The sequence below is a fragment of the Schistocerca serialis genome, chromosome 6 (genome assembly GCF_023864345.2).
Source record: "Schistocerca serialis cubense isolate TAMUIC-IGC-003099 chromosome 6, iqSchSeri2.2, whole genome shotgun sequence".
In the NCBI taxonomy this organism is placed as follows: domain Eukaryota; kingdom Metazoa; phylum Arthropoda; class Insecta; order Orthoptera; family Acrididae; genus Schistocerca; species Schistocerca serialis.
In genome coordinates, this window is record NC_064643.1 from 468515882 (window position 1) to 468541769 (window position 25888).

General features: G+C 44.1%; 1 protein-coding gene and 1 pseudogene across 1 annotated transcript in view; one reads left to right on the forward strand and one right to left on the reverse strand.

Moving 5' to 3' along the window:
- The window catches only part of LOC126484923 (C-Maf-inducing protein-like), a 970852-nt gene that overhangs the window by 219066 nt on the left and 725898 nt on the right, over window positions 1-25888 (reverse strand). The gene's annotated exons all lie outside the window — the stretch shown is intronic.
- Window positions 3580-3696, forward strand: LOC126485750 (5S ribosomal RNA; annotated as a pseudogene).

Sequence of the window (25888 nt, forward strand, 5' to 3'; positions counted from 1 at the left end):
ATGCTGTCACCTGGCAGCGCTTTTGAGTTTTCAACTGTGAAACGAAACGCAAACAGCTGTTGGCGAAAACAATAACCGTCTAGAGAGGTATGAAGAGTCGTTGCCACAGAGGTGTTTACAAAATGGCGTTGCACATACTCGAGACAGCTGCGTCCAGCGTACACAAACTGCACGTTTCTAATAAAAAACTGATAAAATCAATACCTGGGAAATGTCATGTTTGTCAGCTAGCAATAAATAAATTTGGCTTTAGAGCTGATTATGGCATCGTAACCGATGTAACACTTCTGTCTCGCACTGGGATCTGCGGGATACTAACACACTGTTTACACTCTGTTCATGTTAATGGCTTAATAAAGTGCGCGATCCCTTTTCTGTTGTGAAAATGTCTACATTCGAATAAACACGAGAAAATGAAACGTGATCTTGTTGGAACGTAGGCTTGTATGCAACTGGATGTAGTTGCTACTCATCTGATAAGGCTGCCAACAAGAGTCCACCTGTAATGGCGTCATTGTGTCACGACGAAGCAGACGTATGATTGAGGCGGCGTTGCCTACAGACGGTTTGCTTTTCTTCCATACAGTTCAGTTACCATTTCATGACACCACTAAGAATGGAGGCGATAGTAGGTCGATGTCAGGGGTAGAACATAAAGCATGAGGTACTTAGATGGTTGGTTCGTGGGAGGGGACAAAACAGCGAGGTCATCGCTTCCATCGGATAAGGGAAAGATGGGGAAGGAAGTCGACCGCGCCCTTTCAAAGGGGCCATCCCGGTATCTGCCTGAAGCGACTTAGGGAAATGACGGAAAACCCTAATCAGGTGGCCGGACGCGGGTTTGAACCATTGTCCTCCCGAATGCGAGTTCAATGTGCTACCCACTGCGCCACCTCGCTCGGTAAAGCATGTGTTACAAATGCGATGTCCGCATGCTCTTATGCGTCACGAGAGGCGGACTCGGCAGTATAAAACGAGGTGGGCAGTATCGCGGTGTGAGGCGAAGGCAGTACTTTGGAAAATGGACTAATCTTCGGACGCCATCTGAGAATCAAGTCTATCAAGGACATTTCAACCGTTCCAGTGTTACCGAAGCCTACTGTTGGGGATGTGATAGCAAAGCGGAAACGCGAAGGAACAGACACAGCTAAAAAAACAAGACTAGTCATAACTCACGTACTGACGGACTAGCAATATGAATGGACAGATGAGGACTTGAACGAGTGTGAATAGGGCCTCTCGTCGGGTACACCGTTCGCCGGGCTCAAGTCTTTCGATTTGACGCCACTTCGGCGACTTAGGCGTCGATGGGGATGAAATGATGATGACTAGGAAAACACAACACCCAGTCCCTGAGCAGAGAAAATCTCCGACCCAGCCAGGAATCGAACCCGGGCCCTTAGGATTGACACTGTGTCGCGCTGACTACTCAGCTACCGGGGGAGGACACTTGAACGACTGATCTGGAGTGATGAATCACGCAGTATTCTGTGCCATTCCGATGGATGGCTTTGAGTTTGGCGAATGTCTGGAGAAAGTTGCCTGCTTTCACGTGTAGTGCCAACAGTGAAGAACGGAGAGGTGGTGTTACAATGTGAGGCTGTGATTCCCTTACTGCGCTTAACAAAAAAATGAACCCGGAAGGCTATGAATACGTTTTACGGAGTTGTTTACTGCGTCTAGTAGAGGAACAGTTCGAAGAAGATGATTACCTGTATCAACGCGACAATGCACATTGTCATAAAGCAGCAAAATCTGTGAGTCAGTGGTTTACGAGTAATAAAATTAGTGGAATGGGCTTTCCTGCACAGAGTTCCGACCTGAACCCAATGGGACACCTTTGGAATGAGTTAGAACGTCGACTTCACCCCAGACAGGAGCGTCCAACATCACTACCTTGTCAGGTTCCGGATTTTCGGGGAGGACGGGCTGCCATTTCTCCACAGACATTCAGGTAACTCACTGAAAAATTCCCCAGCAGAATCAAGCCATCAAAGTCTGAGAGTGGCCATAATCCACATTAATGTCGACTATTAGGTGTCTGGATACTTTTTATCACATAATGTATAAGTAATATGTGGCAATAATGACTGTATTATAGTATTTATATGTAACTACTATTTCAGTAATTTCTCTTGACTAATTATTGTATAGGTTATCATGCTTCTCTGCAGTCTAGTGAAATCTAGTGGAACACACTGTTGAAGTTTTAATTGCAGTAAGGTGTGGAGGGCCTACATATACGTCTGAAGAGCTGTATGCCAAGTACCGGGAAGAGAGGCAATGCTGCATATTGCAAACGCTGCAGTCGTAGTGTATTTAGACAAGACTGTGGCACTAGCCCGTCAAAAACGTTCTTTGATTGTTTATAGAATGAAAAAGCATCTCAGTTTCGCCAGTTTGCAGACTATTAACATGACACGAGCATTAGCATGTAGAGGAAAAAGTTTCCTCTGCTCAGGAAACACAGAAGTGCGCCGGAGACGGGGATCTTCCGCCCGCCGCGGCGCCACCGAAGGCGGACGTTGGCACCCTGGGAGCAGTGACGCAAGCACTTCCCGAGGTGAACCAAGTTACATTTATTTTTCTTCCATGCGCCCACGCGGTTTGTCGACCTTTGGAGAGGATACCAGCGACCCTCGATAAGATCGGCTTGTTCGGACGCGGAGGCGAGTAAACAAGAAAGAAAATCCACTTAACGGATCTGTCACGAAGCGAAGGTTCCAGATTAGAAGTGAATCCTAAGCGACAACGACCCCGCAAGTCTTTTATAGAAAGGATTCTAGGTGGATGGATCGCTACAGGAAAACGTTATTGCAGCGACGATCTGTGTTCCACCATTCGATTCATCAGCTACCTTTTGACGCTACCAAACACGGGAAGTCTATGTCTGAAGTAAGAAAATATCATGCTCTCAAAAGTGAAATAAAACAAACTATTTCTGTTATATAATACAGGGCGTCTGCATTGACATGCCCTAATTGTAATGCACTACATAAAGAGATACGATCGGCCAGCCGATGTGGCCGAGCAGTTCTAGGCGCTTCAGTCTGGAACCGTGCAACCGCTACGGTCACAGGTTCGAATCCTGCTTCGGGCATGTATGTGTGATATGTCCTTAGGTTAGTTAGGTTTAAGTAGTTCTAAGTTTTAGGGGACTGATGTTAAGTCCCATACTGCTCAGAGCCATTTGAAACAAAGAGATACGATCAATTTACGGAACACGCGAGCAGTACAACACGTAAACAGATTCCTACGCGGGAATCTTCTGTGATGTATAGGCATGGTTTGTCGTCTATTTTTTTTTTCAGCCCCTTAGCAACATTTCTGGAAAACTGTTACCCAAACCTTTCGCATTCCGAGTGCATACTCAAAGTTGTTACACTTCGGTAGCGTTACTCCTGCCCTTAACGTATCTCTACAGGAAGGCGTGCGGCCTGCAGAATTCGAGAACTACCTGCTCGTTTACTCTGTTTCCGAAAAGCTGCATTGAAATCTTCAAGTAAGACTCACCTGAGATCGATCGAACGAGGTAGCGCTGCGGTTAGTAGAAGGGATTCGCTTTTTTGCACGTCTCTAGGCAACAGCCTTGCCGCAGTGAATACACCGGTTTCCGTGAGATCACCGAAGTTAAGCGCTGTTGGGCGTGGTTGGCACTTGGATGGGTGACCATCCAACCGCCATGCGCTGTTGCCGTTCTTCGGGGTGCACTCAGCTCCGTGATACCACCTGAGGAGCTACTCGACCAAATAGTAGCGGCTTCGGTCGAGAATACCATCATAACGACCGGGAGAGCGGTGTGCTGACCCCACGCCCCTCCTAGCTGCATCCTCCTCGGTGGATGACACGGCGGTCGGATGGTTCCGGTAGGCCTCTCGTGGCCTGAAGACGGAGTGCTTTTTTTTTTTTTTGTACGTCTCTAATGGCCACGTTATCGACGTGACGTTAAAATAGTAATCTTGCTTCCTTTTTCGCCTGAATCGAGTGAGTGGTACGATAAAGCATCACCTCCTTTCGTTTGGAAACTCCACGCGCTTACAAATTTTCCACATCACGAAATACGTGGCAGATGCACAGGCGATGAACAAAAGTGTGGAAACACCCAAACACAGCACATTACATTACTATGGCTAATACGGTCGAGGAAACCCGCTGGCCGGCCGAAGTGGCCGTGCGGTTAAAGGCGCTGCAGTCTGGAACCGCAAGACCGCTACGGTCGCAGGTTCGAATCCTGCCTCGGGCATGGATGTTTGTGATGTCCTTAGGTTAGTTAGGTTTAACTAGTTCTAAGTTCTAGGGGACTAATGACCTCAGCAGTTGAGTCCCATAGTGCTCAGAGCCATTTGAAACCCGCTGGCTTTCAAAACAACTTCTGGTCGTTTGGGAATGGATAAATACAGGTCCTGTAAGGTTTCAAAATTGCTAGGCACTTAACATCTGAGGTCATCAGTTCCTAGACTTAGTACTACTAAAACCTAACTAACCTAAGGACATCACACACATCCATTCCCGAGCCAGGGTTCGAACCTGCGACCGCAGCAGCAGCGCGATTCCGGACTGAAGCGCCTAGAACCGCTCGGCCACAGCGGCTGGATCCTGTAAGATTTAAAAGGGAATCTTACAACATTCTTGCTGCAAACTCAGGTAACGATGTTAGAGCGGGACAGAGTTCACGCACCCTTCTCTCCAAAGTGGAGCACAAAGGCTCAATAATATTGAAATCTGGTGACTGTGATGGGCAGTGGAGAGGCGACAGTTCGTTGTCGGGCTCACTAAACCGGTCCTGGACGATGCGAATTGTGTGGACAGGAGCCCTGGCGCCTTGACACACGTCATCACCACTGGGGAACAAGCGTTGTACCATGGGATCGACCTTATCATCCATAATGATCACATAATCCTTGTCAGTAATGCACGCGCAGAATAACCATGGGGCTTATGGAATACCACGATATGGCATCACCACTGGGTCACAAGCATTGTACTATGGGACGGGCCTGACCAGCTAAAATGCGAAATAATCCTGGATAACAATGCGACCGTGCAGAGTACCCGTGGGCCCATGAATACCACCTCATGGCTGCCCAAATCGTGACCGAATTCGCGCCGTATTTCAGTCCTGGGACGTAAACTCCGCTAGACGTTGGGGACAGTGTGAAACAAGACTCATACAACCAAGTACCATTCTTCCACTGGTCCACAGTTCTGCTTTTTTGACTTCGATACTATATTTTCATTATTTATGTTATTTCGTTGTAAGCTAGCCATTATTGTTACTGTTTTTGTGGGAAAAAACGGTTAACGATTTGAGAGAAGGTTGTTGTCGACGCGACGGTTCGAATTCCCATGAACACTTTTTTTTTTTAATCTATATTTTTCTCATCATCGGTCACTTTACTTAATTTATATGACATTTGAGAGGTAATATAATGGAAAAAACCACGTGCATTTTCATGAAGTTGTGGTGTATTTCATGTGTTGATTAATTTCTATTTGTAGTTGAATTTTCAAGGACGAGGGACAGGTTTGGAAGTCCCACGTCAAACCTCGATAAATAATGATGCGATTGACGTCATTCACAATCAGTAATATAGTAAGTCACAATGTGCCTGACTACATGAGTGATGTACAATTACTCGTCGAATGTGTTGTCGACATCACACGTTGCAGGATGGTATTTGTCATACAGACATTGGAAACATAAATTGAAACTTCGTAGAAATACTTCATGCAAATACACGTGGTTTTTTTTTCATTATATAACCTCTCAAATGTCATAATTTAAACAACATGACCAGGGATGAAACAGGTAAACTAGTAAGTTTGAGCGCGAGTCGAAGCGTTGCTCCATTCGCGCTCGTCTTACGAAACTCCAACGCTAACCACTTGACCGCCATGAAATCTACTGTCCGGCATCTACACACAGATGCAGAGAGCACGTAACAGACGCTTAAAATTGCTCCTGCGATTTTCTCGGAATTTCCAGAGTAGTACACTTTACTACTTGCACATAATGTTGTTCTAGTCGCCTAAAAAAGGGAAACAAAGTTTGAAGTAAATGCTTGATCCCAAGATCCCAACGTCATGGCCTCCCCTTGAAAGAAAGAAAAATTAATTATTTATGAATGTCTCGAATTTACCGTGTCATTGCAATAGTGCAAGCTGCTTGGTTAACGTCGATGACAAACCTGGGCGGGTGGTGTCAGCTGGGTGTGCTGACACCGAAACCTCCAGGTGTCAGACACTCAGATCGGCACCGAACATTATACGTCGGTAGAGTATCAACCAAAACTTCGATGTAGTTCGTGCTATGTGCTGTCGTCTAGGGGCTGTTTGGGGAAGGAGACCAGACGGCAAGGTCATCCGTCTCATCAGATTAGGAAGTCGGCCGTGTCCTTTCAAAGGAACCATCCCGGCATTTGCCTGGAGCGATTTAGGGAAACCACGGAAAACCTAAATCAGGAAGGCCGGACGTGGGATTGAACCGTCGTCCTCCCGATTGCGAGTCCAGTGTGCTAACCACTGCGCCACCTCGTTCGGTGCTGCTGTTGTCTAGCTGAACCGGCGTAAACGTTAGTTAAAAGTAACACCAGAACTACGGAGCACATCAAAAGCACAACTGCGAGCAACTAACATAGGCTACTTCCGACGGAAATTTAGTAGCGCGTTAGATCTACGTTCCAAGGGTCACGGGTTTGAACCCCAAGAACGACAAATTGTTTTAACTGTATTATGCGTCAAAGCGTATTATGGAACAAAGTGTTTATGACTTGGACAATGTATGTTTGGAGTTTACAGCAATGTTCTCTTGTCAGTCTGCCTTGGATTCGTTTGTTTGAAAGTAGTAAACCTATAGAGTACGTTTGTAGTTTCACAGAATGTACAATGAGAACAGAAGAATAAAGAAACAATTGTATCAGACATGCGGAAAAATAGTAATAACAATAATACACAAAAGAGTAAGATCAGTAAAAAGTACATAATGTTCAACTAACGAAGCGAAAGCACACTGCCAAAAGAATATTGCTACAAACTCCGAAAAGTCATTTTACATGTCGGAAAATGTCCTCCCATGTAAGTTTCACGTGTAAACAGTTAAAAAAATTGACATCAGTGAGATTTGAACGCGGGACCTTTTGTACGACGACAGAATGCGCTATCTTCTCACCCATGCATGAACTACAATATACAGGGTGTTTATAAATGAATTTCGGGGTTTTAACGCTTTATAATATTTATTACATTAAAGTTACAGTTAGAAATGGTATGTCAAATGAAAGAGCAACTCAAACAGTTTATCAAGAACCTTAATGTGAGCCCCATTTGTCACACGGCACACTTCAAGTTTATAGCCGAGTGCTGGATAGGCCGCAAGGGGCCCAATGACGGGGCTTGCTTTGCATGGCCTACACGTTCACCCGACCCAACGCCATGCGATTTTTTCCTTTGGGGCTTCATCAAGGATCGTGTGTACGTGCCTCCGCTACCGGCAGACCTCCATGGATTAAGAAACCGGATTAAAGCAGCTGTTGCTACAATCGCTGAATACACACTAATCAACGTTTGGGAAGAACTCTGCTATATACTTGATGTGTGCCGTGTGACAAATGGTGCTCGCATTGAACGTTTATAAGGTTCTTGGTGAAACTGTTTGAGTTGCTCTTTCATTTGACATATCATTTATAACTGTAAGTTTAATATAATAAATATTATAAAACATTAAAACCCCGATATTCATTTATAAACACCCTGTATTTACTCACAGATACATTTTTCCTTTGCTCTGTAGCTGTGCTGGTGATACTTTACTTTTATCGTTTATGCTGGTTCTTACTCTGTCGACATACAACGTTTGGTGCCGATCTAAGAGTCTGACATCTGGAGGTTTGGGTGTGAGTAGGAGGCGGCTGAGCGCTGGCCACGTGCGAGTCGCGTGCGCGCCGCGGGCCCCCCGCCCTACGGCGCAGCGCCTCACGCCATGACGTCAGCAGCCCGGGGTCGCGAACTCGCGCAACCTCCGTGCGCCACGTAAATTCTGTCCCGCAGTGGCGACGACGGGCGGCAGCCGCGCCAACAACACGCTCCTCCTCGTCTCTCTGCATTCCTGACAACTACTACCGGCGTTAAAAAGGGCGCCCGTCACGTGTGTCATTATACGACCTTCACTCGCATTCTTTTTTTTTTCTTTTTTTTTTCCCTTTACGTTGACCTTTTATTGACTTCAACACCTCACGACAATTCAACCGAAATTATCAGCGTCACATATACACACACACACACACACACACACACACACACACACACACACATACAAAACGAGGCACCACGCAGGAGTTATCCGAACGGGACAGAAATCGGTAGATGTGATGTACATGTACTGACAAACAAATGGTTATAGTTTCAGAAAAATTGTATCATTTATTCAGGAGGAAAAGGTTCACTAACTGACCAAGTCAATAACGCATAGGTCCTTCTCGGCTTGGCACTAATTGATACAATTCTGGCCGGCCTGTGTGGCCGAGCGGTTCTAGGCGCTTCAGGCTGGAACCGCGCGACCTCTACGGTCGCAGGTTCGAATACTGCCTCGGGCATGGGTGTGTGTATGATGTCCTTAGGTTAGTTAGGTTTAAGTAGTTCTAAGTTCTAGGCGACTGATTACCTCAGATGTTAAGTCCCATAGTGCTCAGAGCCATTTGAACCATTTGATACAATTCTTGCATGTTCTCTTGAAGGTCTGGGGTGCCGCGTTTCTTTTCACAGCAGGACACCTTTGACTGTCACCCGTGGCGCCCTTACAGCACAGCGGTACGTCGATGATATTCTACGCCCCGTTTTGCTGAACGTTATGACAAGACATTTTGGGCTTATATTTCAGCAGGATAATGCCCGCGTTCACACGACGAGACTTTATACTATGTTATTTATAATCCGTCTTGATTGCAAAAATGTTTATTCACATGAGCGGTTTCAGTTCTTCTAGAACCAGCTTCAGATCTGAAACGATAGTTATACTAATGCACTATTTCACAAATGCAAACCTTTTTCATCCTATCCGATCAACACCAAATGTACCAGAACGTACCTGCAATTTCGGTTACAGGAGTAACCCGTCCACACACAGCAACCTTTACATGCAGCGTCACATACAATTGGTTGGCAGAATGCACGTCATTTATATTACTTGTAAAACTATTACCGAAAGGTGGCGTCTGGTACATTTGTTACATTACGTAGGCACATAGTGCATTAAGTAAATTTTTGTAATTTACTTTTATTTCTAAAAATACTTAATTAAAATCTGTAGATGTCAAGGTCAAAATCTGTACTTGTCAAAATTAAAATACACAATGAAATTATCATTTTTGTACGATCTAAAACAAAGTGCGATTTCTATACCCATGGCGCTGGTATATAGGGCAGACTGGTAGGAACTTTGAAACCAGATTCAGGGAGCACACCTGCTCTGCAAACAAAATAGCGTTTGGGGCGCATACGGCTGCCTTAAAGCACTCAGTCACGAACATTGAACAAAATTTAGATATCCTACAAGGAGCTCATACGGGATGGTTTCTTAACATTTTGGAAGAAGTTGAAATATGCAGTCCGCAGCTCGTGGTCGAGCGGTAGCGTTCTCGCTTCCCACGCCCGGGTTGCCGGGTTCGATTCCCGGCGGGTCAGGGATTTTCTCTGCCTCGTGATGACTGGGTGTTGTGTGACGTCCTTAGGTCAGTTAGGTTTAAGTAGTTCTAAGTTTTAGGGGACTGATGACCATAGATGTTAAGTCCCATAGTGCTCAGAGCCATTTGAACCATTTTTTGAAATATGCATCCACAAACAGAAAGATCCGGATTTAATCCTCAACGAGCAAAGTGAGTTCAATCATAACGTCTATTTTAGTATTTATGGCGACTTATTGAGATTATCACTGTTGCTTATAGAAGTCCAAGCCGAAGGATGAGAGACGGTGTACGGTGAAACAGCTGGAAGATGCATGCAGCGCCTAACGTCGTTGACGGGGCCCTCCTGCACGGCCCTCTTACCCACGGTGATGGACATCAAACGTCTGATGACCGAAATAGCGCGAACCACGGAAGCAGACCATGGAGCAAAACAAGTCTACACCGGCGCCATGGGTATAGGAGTAGGATATCCAACAACTTTGTCAGCCAGTGCCAAGTGTAATAATTGCTTGCACAAAGGGTACAGATCGAGCAGACTTGAACCAAGCTGCCAAACGACCCCAGACAGAGTTCCCAGACCATTAAGATCATTATATGCGACCGATTTCTAAGCTAACAGGCTTCAGATAAGCTAAAACGTGTTATTCACTTGCTCAACTTGAGAAGCTCTTCTCTTGAATAAATATTAAAATTTTGTACATCAATAAATTTTAAATAAGTCATCCAATTTTTCTGAAAATTTACTAATTTGTCAGTCAGTACATGTACATCGCGTCTACTGGTTTTGGTCCCATTCGGATAATTGCTTCATAATGAGTCGTTTTCTTTTTTTATTTTTTGCCTTGGAGCGTATTTACTCCATCGTAATCGAATTCTGTATGCACAACAGTAATCGAAAGTTTTCTTTACGTTATAGATATTATTTATCGATTTAGAAGGAAATCTGACGCGTATTATCTTAGAAATCGATCGCATATAATGATCTTAAGGGCCTGGGAACACTGTCAGGGGTCGTTTGGCCGCCTGGTTCAAGTCACTGTGTTTGACGCCACTTCGTGACTTGTGCGTCTTTGCGATGAAGATGAGATAAAACGATTAGGGCAGTTTCTGAGCGAATTAATTCTCCGAGGCAGCTGGGAATCGAACTCAGGGCCCCGCGATCTATAGACAGCGACGCTAAGCACCAGATCAACAGCTGCGACAATCGCATATATTATTCGCACCTTAAAAATACAGCAAATAGAAAAGCTGTCATTTACATGTATCGTACAAACGAGTTTTCGATCAAGCGTAGATCCAAGTAATACACTGCTTTGCGTGTGGAGTCTTCATTTCGAGCTGTCATTCTATGAAGATGCTACCAATGTACGTTCACAAACAATTAAAACGCTACCGTACCTCGTAAAAATTACTTTCATTTGAACGTTAACTAAAGGTTGTGCCAGAATATATGCGCTTCTAGTGACTTCGTCCCTCGTGTGTACGGCCGGCCGACGTGTGCCCCTCATTAGCTCGGTACAGGTTCGCGTGTGTGTGGTTTGGGCAAACAGTGGGAACTTCTGCTGGAGGTACGAGTCAGTTTCGCGCTGCTGGACTCCAGGCACAGAGCGCAGTGTTGAACTAATTAATTATTAGAGCCCAAACAAAGCCGAGGGCTACCCGGTTTAATTATCCACGGCGGGCTCTTCTTCCACTAGCGAGCACGCCACTGTAGGCCTCTCTGTTTACCTACCTGCTGCACGTTGTTTATGGACTGCCACGCCGCTAGCCAACAACGCTCCGCAAGTGTATACAAGTGAAACTATTTTCCTTACACGGTAGCAAATTGTTGATGCTACGTTAAAAATCACGAAAAGAAAGTACGACCACTTTATCATTTATGATTGCAAACGGCCGAGACATTGCACAACGAAATATTAGAAAACATACTAAATTACATGTGAGGGGATACCGGTTGTAGTTCAAGGTAGTGATACGCTCAAGGAAAAACGTTTTCTCATTTTCGGTTTCTGCAGTAAGAGATGTCCAACGAGAGAGAGAGAGAGAGTTTGTATCGTAGGAAACACCTATATCGCGTGCAGAAAGACTAAACGTAACATCGGGTAAATAAGAAGTAAAGGTGTTAATGTGCATGGCGCAGACTGGAAACTTAAGTGGAATAAATTGAGGAGATGTAGGGCAACAGTAGCGCGAGGGCCTGTATGGCGAATAATTATGGCAAACAGTGGAAGGAGAAGAGGAGCATATTGATGTGGAAGAAATGTGTGAAGCAATGATGCGGCCAGGGTTTGACATAACTTTGAATTATCTGAGCTAAAGACAGAAAGGAGTCAATACTGTACCTTCGACGTTATTAAAATCTTTGGCAGATGTAAGAAGCAGGAGCTTATCTGAACAGGAGCTAAAAAATCAATAATGATGTTGCTTTTGTGATGCCGTGTACAACTGCATCATAATGTCAGGACGGAGAAAGAATCACCAGTTGTCCAAAAGTCTGGTTTATTTAACACAACATGTTTCCGGAGGACATGATCCGATTATGAAGTTCATAAAATTAACATGCCATTACGTACAGCCAAAAATATTAAGCAAGCATCAAACATGCACTAATAATTGTTCTTGACTGTGACTAACGGGGTATTAATTTTAAGAACTTGATAACGGAATCATGTCGTCCCGAAACATATTATGTTAAATTAATCACACATTTTCACAACTTGTGCGTCTTTCTCTGTACTGGCCGGCCGAAGTGGCCGTGCGGTTAAAGGCGCTGCAGTCTGGAACCGCAAGACCGCTACGGTCGCAGGTTCGAATCCTGCCTCGGGCATGGCTGTTTGTGATGTCCTTAGGTTAGTTAGGTTTAACTAGTTCTAAGTTCTAGGGGACTAATGACCTCAGCAGTTGAGTCCCATAGTGCTCAGAGCCATTTGAACCATTTCTCTGTACTAATATTTTGCTTCTATCGGATTTCCAGAATAGCGTTGCCATGATATTTCTGAGGAAGGCACGAGGCGGTAAATATGTAACCTTGCCCAGTATACATATTTAGTATACTGTATCAGTATGCTCAGCGAGCGATGTGGAGCAGTGATTAGCACACTGGACTCGCATTCGGGAGGACGACGGTTCAAACCAGCGTCCAGCCATCTTGATTTAGGTTTTCCGTGATGTCCCTAAATCGCTTCAGGTAAATGCCAGAATGTTTCCTTAGAAAGGAAACGTCCGATTTTATTCCCCCTTCTTCCCTAATCTTATGCGACAGATGACCTCGCTGTTTCGTCCCCTCCCCCAAACCAACAAGCCAACAAACCAGTCGGTATGCTCATGAGAAGAACGAACGGGAGAAGAGGAAGATGTTGGACGAAAATGAGAGGGAAGACGAAAATGAAAAATGTTCCAAAGAAACAAATCTTCGTCATGTACGTATGATGGAATCCTGAAGCGCGTGGAGGTAGAGTACAGTGACAGACAAGTAATATACGCCATTTACAAAAACCAAGTGGGTAGAATAAAAGTGGAAGCACTGAAGGAAACTGAAAAAAAATCAGATGTTTAAGAAAACAGATACCAATGCCAAGGTTTGTGTACGATGCAGTCCCTCCACAGCATGGAAAGCACATATTGCTCAGAACGTGGTTTAAAGATCGAAGATGAGTAGATGAAAGCAGAACAGTAGCTTGCTTAACGAAACAGTATTCCACATGATGGAAGAAGTAAGGAAACTTTAAATGAAGATTCGAGAAGAAGACTGCTTCTGATTTGATATGTTGGTACCGTATTGAGGAAGAATATCGTACGTCTGCATAGTATTGTACGGAAGCCGAAAGGGCTATCACTGATCATCTGGAGGAGAAAATGAGTAGAAGCATTGGAAATGTGATGCTACTGAAGTGTGATAATGCTCGAATGTGTTGTTCTATTTAATAGGTCTCTGGTAGACCAGTCCCAAGTATGATCTCACTAGTAAAGGCTTCAAACTCCTTTTATTCCTTATTCTGTCATAAATATTTCTTGTTTCGAGCGGACAGCAGGTCTTCACGGAGTCAATGGTAACACTACCGCTGGATCATATGATCTGTCACAGATTTAGAAAGAAAATTTTGACGACTTACTGAACTGCCCAGAACCGGGAAAGAAACTGGAGAAATCTTTCACTCCAACAGTTGACTATTATAAAGGACCCAACATGCGAAGAGGTAATCAGCAGTCTGAAAAAACTGAAAACCATAAACTGACGGAATACCAGTGGAATGGGTGAAATGTGGCAGTCAGAAACTTCTTGAGAAATAGTATCATCTTCAAATTTGGCGAGATGCAAAACACCAGATGAATTACAAAGAAATTTACCTGTTAATAAGAGGCATAAAAGCCCCTATCCAAAGACATAATAGGGGACTACCAGAATGGTTTTTCGGAAAAGCAAATCAAGAATAGGCAGCTTATTTTGCATCAAGACAGTCAATAGAGAAGTGTGGGAATACAACAAGAACGTCCATTACCCGTTCACTGACTTTAGGAAGACCTACGATTCGACGCACAGAGAAACGATACGGGAAATCATGGCAGAATACGAATACCTAAGAAACTCTTCAACTTCGTCAAAATGTGTATGGATAAGACCAAGGCAGAATGATGTATTGCCGCTCGTTATGGCATTGTTTCGAGAACAAAACTGGACTGAAGCAACGTGATGGACTGTCCCCACTTTATCTTCAACCTTATCATGGAAAAAGTAGAAAGAGAAACCACACCACAGATAACCAACCAAATATACTGGCCTATGCAGGGGCCATAGTTTAAAGAAAATAGATGCGTTGTAATTGAAAAGCTAGTCAAGAAACTAAATGAAATCGCCGTTACAATACGTTTAAAAATCTATGAACGGAAGACTAAACAAATGATCATACAAAGGGAAAATATGACTATAGAACAGCGTGATGATCTTCTTATAGAAAACGAAACTTTCAAGAACACTCCCAGCATCAAATACATTGGTGAAAATATAAATGACTGCAATAGAAGACAACTCTCATATCAAATTAAGCTACTGAACGTAAACAAAGTTAAATTTTTCCTCCAATAACTTCTACCCTCCATACTCCTGACCAGGAAGACTAAGCACAAACTCTACAACACAGTCACCAGGGCAGTAGAGCTGTATAGAACGGAAACATGGAGAGTGACCAAGACAGGAAAGCTACCACTCTGCCTGCGAAAATAAAGTGTGCAGAGAAATGTTTGGGATAAGAGTTGACCAAACAACACAATGGTGTCTTTAGGGATCCAATTAAGAGCTTAAGCTAGGGAACCATTCCTCGGTCGTGAACATCGTCAAAGCGACACGTTTTGAAATGGGCAGGCCATTTTGTCAGAATAGACTCTGCCAGAATATTCAGTGAGGTATATGAAAGGAAGATGGAATGCCCTAGACCCTTGGACGGCTAACAAGTAGATGAGGTGACACCAGATTGCAAATTGGTGGGTGTCACTGGATGCAAGGAAGCTATGGCCGACACAAAAGAACTGGTGGTACATAGTGAGGGTGGCACAGAATGGTCGCGTCTTAAAGAAGCCAGCGGAGTGATTCGAGAGTAGAATGGTTAAGTAACTGCGGAATGGAGGAGATAACGTAACCTTTGCCAGTCACAGCAAATAGTAAATCCACTGTGTTGAAATGTGCAGAATACTAACTGTTCCTGCAAGAAGGAAAATAAAGTCAGAACTGCTTGTGTCGCTACGTATGGAATAAGGTCAAAGCACAGTAATACCCCAACCAGCTTCAACTATCTCCTCTTCTGTGTTATCGCAGATGTTCGATTCACTTCCAAAAGTTATTCTTGTTGTTATACCAGATCTGTACCGATAAAGCTCTAGTACACAACACGTCTTTGTTACAATACTGCTTGACAATTTCTAAGGAACAACTGACACTTGCTGAGGAACAACTGCCAATTGCTACGGAACCACCAATCGATGATAGTGAAAGGAAATGTATAAGGACGGACCTGTCAATTGCAGCGAAGCCTGTGCACGAACGCTCTGTATGCATTTTCGCATTCTACAATTCGTGTATTACTGTGTTTGGTGAAAGCTGTTGTGGAACAGTTTAGAGTGACATTCCTTGTGGTACGGCAACATGGCTGCAACACATCGTCTGAGTGCTTACGATCGTGGACGAGCGGCTGGACGGCCCGAAGCCAGTCAGTGTGTCACTACTGCACTCCTGTGGTCACAGCAATTGGTGTGTCCGAAAGTTTCATCTGGCGATTAAAAAAGTCAACTAAAGGTGGAAATGCTGTACGAAAGCATACCATTGGTCGTAGGCCAACCACCATACCGCGAGATGGTCGATATGTGGCCCTAGTGACGATAAGGAACAGACATCTAACCCCAAGGCAGATCGCTGCTGACCTTGCAACCGCTACCAGTACACGTGTGTCTGAGAGAACCACTTCGTGGCGATTAAATCGCGCTGGTTTTTATGTACGGAAATCTGTTAAAGCCATCTCACTTCATCACGCTGTCGTTGAGGAACAGTCCGTTGCTGTAGGGAGCATGGTGGTTGGGGTCAGCAACAGTAGTCCACAGAGACCTTCTCCGACGAATCCCGTGTCAACTGAATATGGCCATCAGTTAGTATGGAGAGAGAGACGGGAACACGTTATACAGCACAGAAAGTTCAAGAACGTCGCCGACGTGGCCTAAGCGTTATGGTGCGGCCACGCATTATGCACAAATGCCGAGCGCCGCTGCGTATCTTTGCGCGATTTACCGTTACAACACAGCGGTATTGCAGGGACATTATTCTGGATCATGTCCGTGCGTTTAGTGTGCGGTAGGTCCCGAATTTCTGTTTATGGACGACAGTTCCCACAGAACCGCTGAGGTGTCGGACACACTGGAAACTGAAGATATTGAAAGTATGAAACGGCCTGCATACTCCCCAGACCTAAACTCTACGGAAAGTGCCTGGGATGTTCCTGGCAGACTTGTTTTTCAGCTGAACATCCCTCCCCGAATCGTGCAAGAACTGAAACAGCCTTGAGGGAGGAGTGGGGCAATATTCCCCCAAGGACTCTTCAACAGTTAGGTAGCCAGCACGATTAACAGTGTAAAGTATGAGTTAGTGCCCGAGGAGGGCCTGTTCCTTACTGAGAATCCGATATCGACATTTATGATGGAAGAGAGACCTGTGTCAAGCATGAACATTATTTATGTCTGTTATCCTGCTCTCCTATGTGGTGAAAACAGTAATATTTTTTGTTATAAATACCGGGTGATCAAAAAGTCAGCACAAATTTGAAAACTTAATAAACCACGGAATAATGTAGATAGAGTGGTAAACATGACACACATGCTTCGAACGACATGGGGTTTTATTAGAACCACCCCATATTGCTAGACGCGTGAAAGATCTCTTGCACGCGTCGTATGGTGATGATCGTGTGCTCATCCGCCACTTTCGTCATGCTTGGCCTCCAGGTCCCCAGACCTCAGTCCGTGCGATTATTGACTTTGGGGTTACCTGAAGTCTCAAGTGTGTCGTGATCGACCGACATCTCTAGCGATGCTGAAAGACAACATCCGACGCCAATGCCTCACCCTAACTCCGGACATGACTTACAGTGCTGTTCACAACATTATTCCTCGACTACAGCTATTGTTGAGGAATGATGGTGGACATATTGAGCATTTCCTGTAAAGAACATCATCTTTGCTTTGTCTTACTTTGTTATGCTAATTATTGCTATTCTGATCAGATGAAGCGCCATCTGTCGGACATTTTTTGAACTTTTGTATTTTTTTGGTTCTAAGAAAACCCCATGTCATTCCAAGCATGTGTGTCAATTTGTACCTCTCTGTCTACATTATTCCGTGATTTATTCAGTTTTCAAATTTATACTGACTTTTTGATCACCCGGTATATCGCTACACCTCTATTACGTACGTATTGTGTCTAATGTCGTCCAGCACCGCCTGTGATTATTCCTGTTCAACAACGTCTCCGTTCCTTAACAACTGCCATGCAGTACAGAGGCACAGTCGGTGGGAGAGATGTTCAGATAAGCAGCGAGCTGGTCGCCTCTGGTGGAACTAATTCGCCTCGAGTCGCCTATCGTATGATGTGGGTTGACACGAGCAGGTGCACGGCTCGGATATCGCACACAGGGCCGCATCGATCGCACTGGCAGAGACCACCAACGTCGCATCCCGTCGCATGGCGTCACACTGTTGGTGTAACCTAGTTGTGAGGGGGCGGGGCCACAGAGCCCGCTGGACAAACAGCTCAGAACGGTGTCGACACGTGCGATTGTTGGCCGCGCGCTCGCTGGGCAAAGGCAATAAGTAAGCCGTGTCAACAGCCCGGCCGCGAGACACAGTGTCCGGAATACAGCAGCCCACACGACTGAACTCTCACGTACTGACAATCAGTCACGTAACCCGATTAAGTTACAAACTCTGTACAGAGTTGTCGAATAAGTCACAGACATTGTGAATCCGGTAATCGGAAACTGGCGCATCCCCGGTGTGTCGGTGGATTTTCAATTTGCCAGACATCTACAAGGAATCACGAATCACTAGGATCAAAATCAAACAGATGGAAGAAGATCAAGAGCTGAGTACCTTGAGGTCGGGATGCCAAAGACAGTAGCGCAGGAGCGGTCTGTTAGAACATTAGCAGGATCTTTAAGAAGTATCACGTCAATTTGGTATGCTATACATGGGCCAGACAATTATAACAGATCAGGTCCGATGCCGGCATTACGAACTTCGCACACTGGTGATACAATTAAGCAAGTCAGTTGCCGCTGAAGCCAGCCCAAAACTCAATAGCTGGCACAACACGAGCGGATTTCTGCAACGGGCCTAAACTGCGAGCCAGTTCTGCGGATATTTTTGATAGATTTTCTACTAACTTGCAGTCGCCGCCCGTCTTATCTAGTCCCTTAGATCTGCCCGGAGGTCGGATAACTTCGTGTGTGGCGAAAATCAGCCGATTTTCGTGAGTTATTCGCGGATCCAAGATTTCTGTGAATGCTACACGGATTTCAGTAGTTGCGATCGCGTCTCACCAAAACTACGTTGTGCAGTGCGGTGCTCTTGAAGGCACTATTTTATTGTAATACATTTTTTGTATCTTCGACAGGAACTTAGTATGGACGGTCGCGGCCATTTCTCTGACAATGGAGAGGCCGTTCTTGATCATTTGTGAAGTACAATAATTCGGAATACCTGTAAAATAATGGACGTAACACAGTTACGAGTAATACAGTAACGCAAATAGCACAAGAAACTTTTTATTGGTAGTGACCACAGTTGGTTGGTTGGTTTGGGGTATAAAGGGACCAAACTACTGGGTTATCTGTCCCTGTTTCCTGACGCAAGCACGTCTCAAGGCACAAAAACACACACCACCACACCTAAAAAGAAAACGAACGGAACGAACAATAAACGAGGAAAACATACACCACAAGGAAAAGTATGTTCTACCCCACACTGTAGAAAGTATTAAAACCATAGAGCATACTGTCTGATCTGTCTGATCACAAAATAAAAGAGGATGAGCCAGTCACTCGGCAACACATTAAAATGTCCACCCCAAAAAGGACAAGGCGAGATGAGCACATGTAGGCCGCCCGGTGTGGCCGAGCGGTTCTAGGCATTTCAGTCTGGAAACGCGCGACCGCTACGGTCGTAGGTTCGAATCCTGCCTCGGGTATGGATGTGTGTGATATCCTTATGCTAGGTTTAAGTAGTTCTACGTTCTAGGGGACTGATGACCTCAGATGTTGAGTCCCATAGTGCTCAGAGCCATTTGAACACATCATTACGCGACGTCTTTGTAGCACCACACAATTACCACGTAGGTCTTAAGTCGTTTACTTTTGTTGATAGGCGTTGTCGAATTACAGTGAGACTGGCCAAGGCTTTTGTACCAAAACAGCGAAGTCGTTAATTTATACGGATGACAGCTATTTTTATTACAAATATTACTTCTACAATACTGCAGTTATCCGTTATATTGACGATGACGTATGAAGTGATTCATGTCCCCTTAGTAATTCAATCGTTCATCTAAAATTAACTGCAAAATCATGGTCTAAATACGTGATTCTACTATAGTACAGTGAGAGTCTCCCATGCTATTTTGGAATACATCTGGAGATTAATTAACTTACTATTAATAAATGGGGATAAGCCGGTTGGCGCGCAGACAAGGGGATAATCCCCTCTCGCTTCCGCTACAGCAGCCAATTAGTAGTGTTTTATTGGAGCAAATTCCCACGAGTACTTCATTATCCTAGCACAGCGGTGCTCATGCTGAGGGTAATTATCTCCTGAGGGCTAAATTTAAATTTCCTGAAGGGTAAAAACGAAAGGATTCGATTTTGTTTCGGTGAAGAAACTGAATTACTTTTATAAGATCATTACTACTACTACTTTCTCGTAAGATCGTAATACTGATTAAGTAAGTTACAAATAATCACATTATTTTCCAATTCTGGCGTTATAAGATGACACAATGTGGTGGAGGTCCATCATCATCAGTTTTCTGCTATATTAGCAGGTGCTTTGCCTCTCCATTTTTTGCGATCCATTGCTTCCTTCTTAAAGCTACTGTATGTTGTACCGTCCATCACGTCATTCAGTGTCTGAAATCTCTTCTCTCCACTCTTCCTTTTCTCTTCTACATAACCTTCTAAAACTGTTTTTATCATTCCGTCATTCTTTCTTAATATATGCCCAATCCAATTACTTTTTCTTCTTTTTATTACATCTAGTAACTATCTTTTCTCTCCCACTCTTCTCAGTACCTCTTCATTTTTTACTCTGTCCATCCAACTTATTCTTTCCATCCTCAGCCATGGTGGTGGATGTTACAGCTTGTGATGGTTGGTTGGTTTTTGGTAGTTGAAGGGACCATACTACAAAGGCCATCGGTCCCACAACTTGTGAAATGAATGTGTATAGAGCAACATCTTCTCACGCAGTCACCCACGACACACAAAGTTTGTACCTTGTACCAAGCATCGTGAGAGTAATATTGAGAGAGATGCATTAGAAGTGCTTAAATATCTCATGATAATTCCTTCTCCAAGTTTTACGTAGTCCGCTCAATAGACCAGAAAGTGCTTCATTATCAGCCTGAAGTCTTCCAATTTCTGCCAGTTCAGAAGTAAGGAGTCCAGCAATCAAGCTATTTACAATCAGTAAATATAGCGCACGCATTTAAACTTGGTTAATTTAAAATGGGACTTCAGGGTGAGGATGGAGCAAGCGCCACTAGGGGGAGGAGTAGTACAGAGGAAACACGTTTTGTAATAAGTGTTTACCCTCTATGCAAATAGCCAGATTTCTCTTCTGAGAAAGATGGTGCTCACGATTCACTTAGAACTGCGTTTAGAAATAAGCAATTTCAGTAACGTCACTGACTCGTTACTTTGTGGTTCGATAAAACACCTACAAAAACAAAATGTCATGTATCTTTCATCATTTTAAAAGTAAGTGTTCAAAGAAAATCCTTTTTCTTTCTAAAGTTAGGCGCTTGTGTTGATGATGATGGGGGTGGAGGGGGAAGAGGGTCTTAGAGTACTAGTTAATATCGGACGACACTCAGGGACAATGGCCTCAGAAAGACTGCAAACCAATGAGCTAGCAGCGTGGGCTATGGTGCCTCATCCAATTTTGTAACGTCGTATGTCTGCTATTAAAACCCTCGCTCACCTCAGATGTAATCTGTGGGAATACAGAAATGGCTCCAAGAAACAGAAAGATCATGCAAGGTGAAAGGAGGACTTAACTGCATATACAGAAGGAAAAGCAACCCCTTTCACGCTAATGTCGAAAAAGTTTTCGTTCCATTATGCCAACTAGCTCTGCAGATGATGAAGAAATCGAAGAAATGTATGATGAAATAAAAGAAATTATTCAGATAGTGAAGGAAGATGAAAATTTAATAGTCATGGGTGACTAGAATTCGAGTGTAGGAAAAGGAAGAGAAGGAAACGTAGTAGGTGAATATGGATTGGGGGGAAGAAATGAAAGAGGAAGCCGCCTGGTGGAATTTTGCACAGAGCACAACTTAATCATAGCTAACACTTGGTTCAAGAATCATAAAAGAAGGTTATATACATGGAAGAAGCCTGGAGATACCGACAGGTTTCAGATAGATTATATAATGGTATAACAGAGATTTAGGAACCAGGTTTTAAATTGTAAGACATTTCCAGGGGCATATGTGGACTCTGACCACAATCTATTGGTTATGAACTGCAGATTAAAACTGAAGAAACTGCAAAAAGGTGCGATTTTAAGAAGATGGGACCTGGATAAACTGAAAGAACCAGAGGTTGTAGAGAGTTTCAGGGAGAGCATAAGGGAACAATTGACAGGAATGGGGGAAAGAAATACAGTAGAAGATGAATGGGTAGCTTTGAGGGATGAAGTAGTGAAGGCAACAGAGGATCAAGTAGGTAAAAAGACGAGGGCTAGTAGCAATCCTTGGGTGACAGAAGAAATATTGAATTTAATTGACGAAAGGAGAAAAGATAAAAAAGCAGTAAATGAAGCAGGCAAAAAGGAATACAAACGTCTCAAAAATGAGATCGACAGGAGGTGCAAAATGGCTAAGCAGGCATGGTTAGAGGACAAATGTAAGGATGTAGAGGCTTATCTCACTAGGAGCAAAATAGATACTGCCTACAGGAAAATTAAAGAGACCTTTGGAGAAAAGAGAACGACTTTCCTGAATATCAAGAGCTCAGATGGAAACCCAGTTCTAAGCAAAGAAGGGAAAGCAAAAAGGTGGAAGGAGTATATAGTGGGTCTATACAAGGGCGATGTACTTGAGGACAATATTATGGAAATGGAAGAGGATGTAGATGAAGATGAAATGGGAGATATGATACTGCGTGAAGAGTTTGACAGAGCACTGAAAGACCTGAGTTGCAACAAAGCTCCGGGAGTAGACAACGTTCCATTAGAACTACTGACAGCCTTGGGAGAGCCAGTCCTGACAAAACTCTACCATCTGGTGAGCAAGATGTATGAGACAGGCGAAATACCCTCAGACCTCAAGAAGAATATAATAATTCCAATCTCAAAGAAAGCAGGTGTTGACGGATGTGAAAATTACAGAACAATCAGTTTAATAAATCACGGATGCAAAATACTAACGCGAATTCTTTACAGACGAATGGAAAAACTAGTAGAAGCCGACCTCGGGGAAGATCAGTTTGGATTCCGTAGAAATATTGGAACACGTGAGGCAATACTGACCCTACGACTTATCTTAGAAGCTAGATTAAGGAAAGACAAATCTACGTTCCTAGCATTTGTAGACTTAGAGAAAGCTTTTGACAATGTTGACTGGAATACTCTCTTTCAAATTCTGAAGATGGTAGGGGTAAAATACAGGGAGCGAAAGGCTATTTACAATTTGTACAGAAACCAGATGGCAGTTATAAGAGTCGAGGGACATGAAAGGGAAGCAGTTGTTGGGAAGGGAGTAAGACAGGGTTGTAGCCTCTCCCCGATGTTATTCAATCTGTATATTGAGCAAGCAGTAAAGGAAACAAATGAAAAATTCGGAGTAGGTATTAAAATCCATGGAGAAGAAATAAAAACTTTGAGGTTCGCCGATGACATGCTAACTCTGTCAGAGACAGCAAAGGACTTGGAAGAGAAGTTGAACGGAATGGACAGTGTCTTGAAAGGAGGATATACGATAAACATCAACAAAAGCAAAACAAGGATAATGGAATGTAGTCGAATTAAGTCGGGTGGTGATGAGGGAATTAGATTAGGAAATGAGACACTTAAAGTAGTAAAGGAGTTTTGCTATTTGGGGAGCAAAATAACTGATGATGGTCGAAGTAGAGAGGATATAAATTGTAGACTGGCAATGGCAAGGAAAGCGTTTTTGAAGAAGAGAAATTTGTTAACATCTAGTATTGATGTAAGTGTTAGGAAGTCGTTTCTGAAAGTATTTGTATGGAGTGTAGCCATGTATGGAAGTGAAACGTGGACGATAAATAGTTTAGACAAGAAGAGAATAGAAGCTATCGAAATGTGGTGCTACAGAAGAATGCTGAAGATTAGATGGGTAGATCACATAACTAATGAGGAGGTATTGAATAGAATTGTGGAGAAGATGAGCTTGTGGCACAACTTGACTAGGAGAAGGGATCGGTTGGTAGGACATGTTCTGAGGCATCAAGGGATCATCAGTTTAGTATTGGAGGGCAGCGTGGAGGGTAAAAATCGAAGAGGGAGACCAAGAGATGAATACACTGAACAGATACAGAAGGATGTAGGTTGCAGTAGGTACTGGGAGATGAAGAAGCTTGCACAGGATAGAGTAGCATGGAGAGCTGCATCAAACCAGTCTCAGGACAGAAGACCACATCAACAACAAGAGTTTCATAAAGTCGTTAGACCCAGAATCTCCACATTCGTTTTATGAAAGAGCAAAGATGACCTTCGCTCGACAATTTAGGGAGTGTCACACATTTACAGACTACACAGACAGTAACACTGAACACAGATCATAATACTTCATTAATCTAATCATCTCCAGCACAGTTGCGAGCCAGATGGGCACAGTACCATATAGAGCCACTTTATAAGGAGCACTACGTTAAGCCAACGGCATTGCCGCAGTGGTAACACCAGTTCCCGTCAGGTCACCAAAGTTAAACGCTGTCGGGCTTCGTTAGCACGTGGATGGGTCACCGTCTGGGTCTGCCGAGTGCTGTTGGCAAGCGTGGTGCACTCAGCTCTTGTGAGGCCAGTTGAGGAGCTTCTTGATTGAGAAGTAGCGGCACCAGTCAAGAAAACTTGACAAAGGCCGGGAGAGCGCTGTGCTGACCACATGCTCCTCCATATCCACCACCAGCGGCGCCTACAGGCTAAGGGTGACACGGCGGCCGGGCGGTACGGTTTGGCCTATTCGGAAGGTGTTTATTTTTTCTTCTTTATTGTGTTAGCGAGCACCTCATGAAAACAGAGGGCTACCTTGTTGAAATTTCGTTCCAGGAAGATGTAACAATGCGGAAGCATAGCCGTGAGAACAGTATACATCGCAAACGCCAGCGAAATATGAGAATGGTGAGGACACTGGCTGTTGACTCTGATCGCAAATAAACGCAATCTGTTGCGCATTAATAGGAGAAGAAATCCACTACTGTACGGTTAGACTATTGGCATCAAATCACTAGAAACTGCTACTACTGTGAAATACATACGAGTAACCATTCAGAGCGATCTTAAGTGAAATGACCAAGTACACATTCGGAAAAAAAACGTTAGTATACCCTTTTAGAGGTTTCCAATTCATGCAAGATTTATTTTTGCAACAATGCACATGGAGTACATGAAATGATTAAATGAATGACACAAGTGGTTCTAAGGTACCATGTACTGACCTTTGTTAAAACACCCATTCTAGTACGTGGTGTAGCCTCCACGGGCGGCGATGCAAGCGTTGACTCTGGCAGCCAATCGAGCGTATAGATGGCGGCTAATGTTCTGGGATACATTATTCCACGCCTGCTCAACCTGTTCAATAAGAATTGGTTGAACAGTTGCACGTCACTTCTCGTCTCATCATATCCCACACCTGTTCGCTTGGAGACAAATAGAGAGATCGTGTTGGTCAGGGCAGTTGAGTTCACGGGCAGTGTGTGGGCGAGCAGTACGCTGTTGGAACAACTCATCACAATCCTGTTGAAACACCGGCTCTAAGCACATTCTGCACGAACTGAGCGTAGGTTAGCGTCTCCTCCATAAACGCCAAAGCTGAACGGGAGTTGCAGCTTCTGGCACCCCAGACCATATGGCCTGAGGTGGGGCACACCCAGTGTGTCATGCACGGAGCACTCTGCGAGACAGCACCCACCAGGTCGACGTCGTACACGTAAACGACCGTCACTTGCGTGCAAGCAGAATCTGCTTTCATCGCTGAAGACCGTGGTCCGCCATTTCATATTCTAACAAGGGAACCTCCCCGTCGCACCCCCCTCAGATTTAGTTATAAGTTGGCACAGTGGATAGGCCTTAAAAACTGAACACGGATCAATCGAGAAAACAGGAAGAAGTTGTGTTGAACTATGAAAAAAAATAAGCAAAATACACAAACTGAGTAGTCCATGAGCAATATAGGCAACATTATAGGATATTGTGAGCTCAGAAGCGCCGTGGTCATG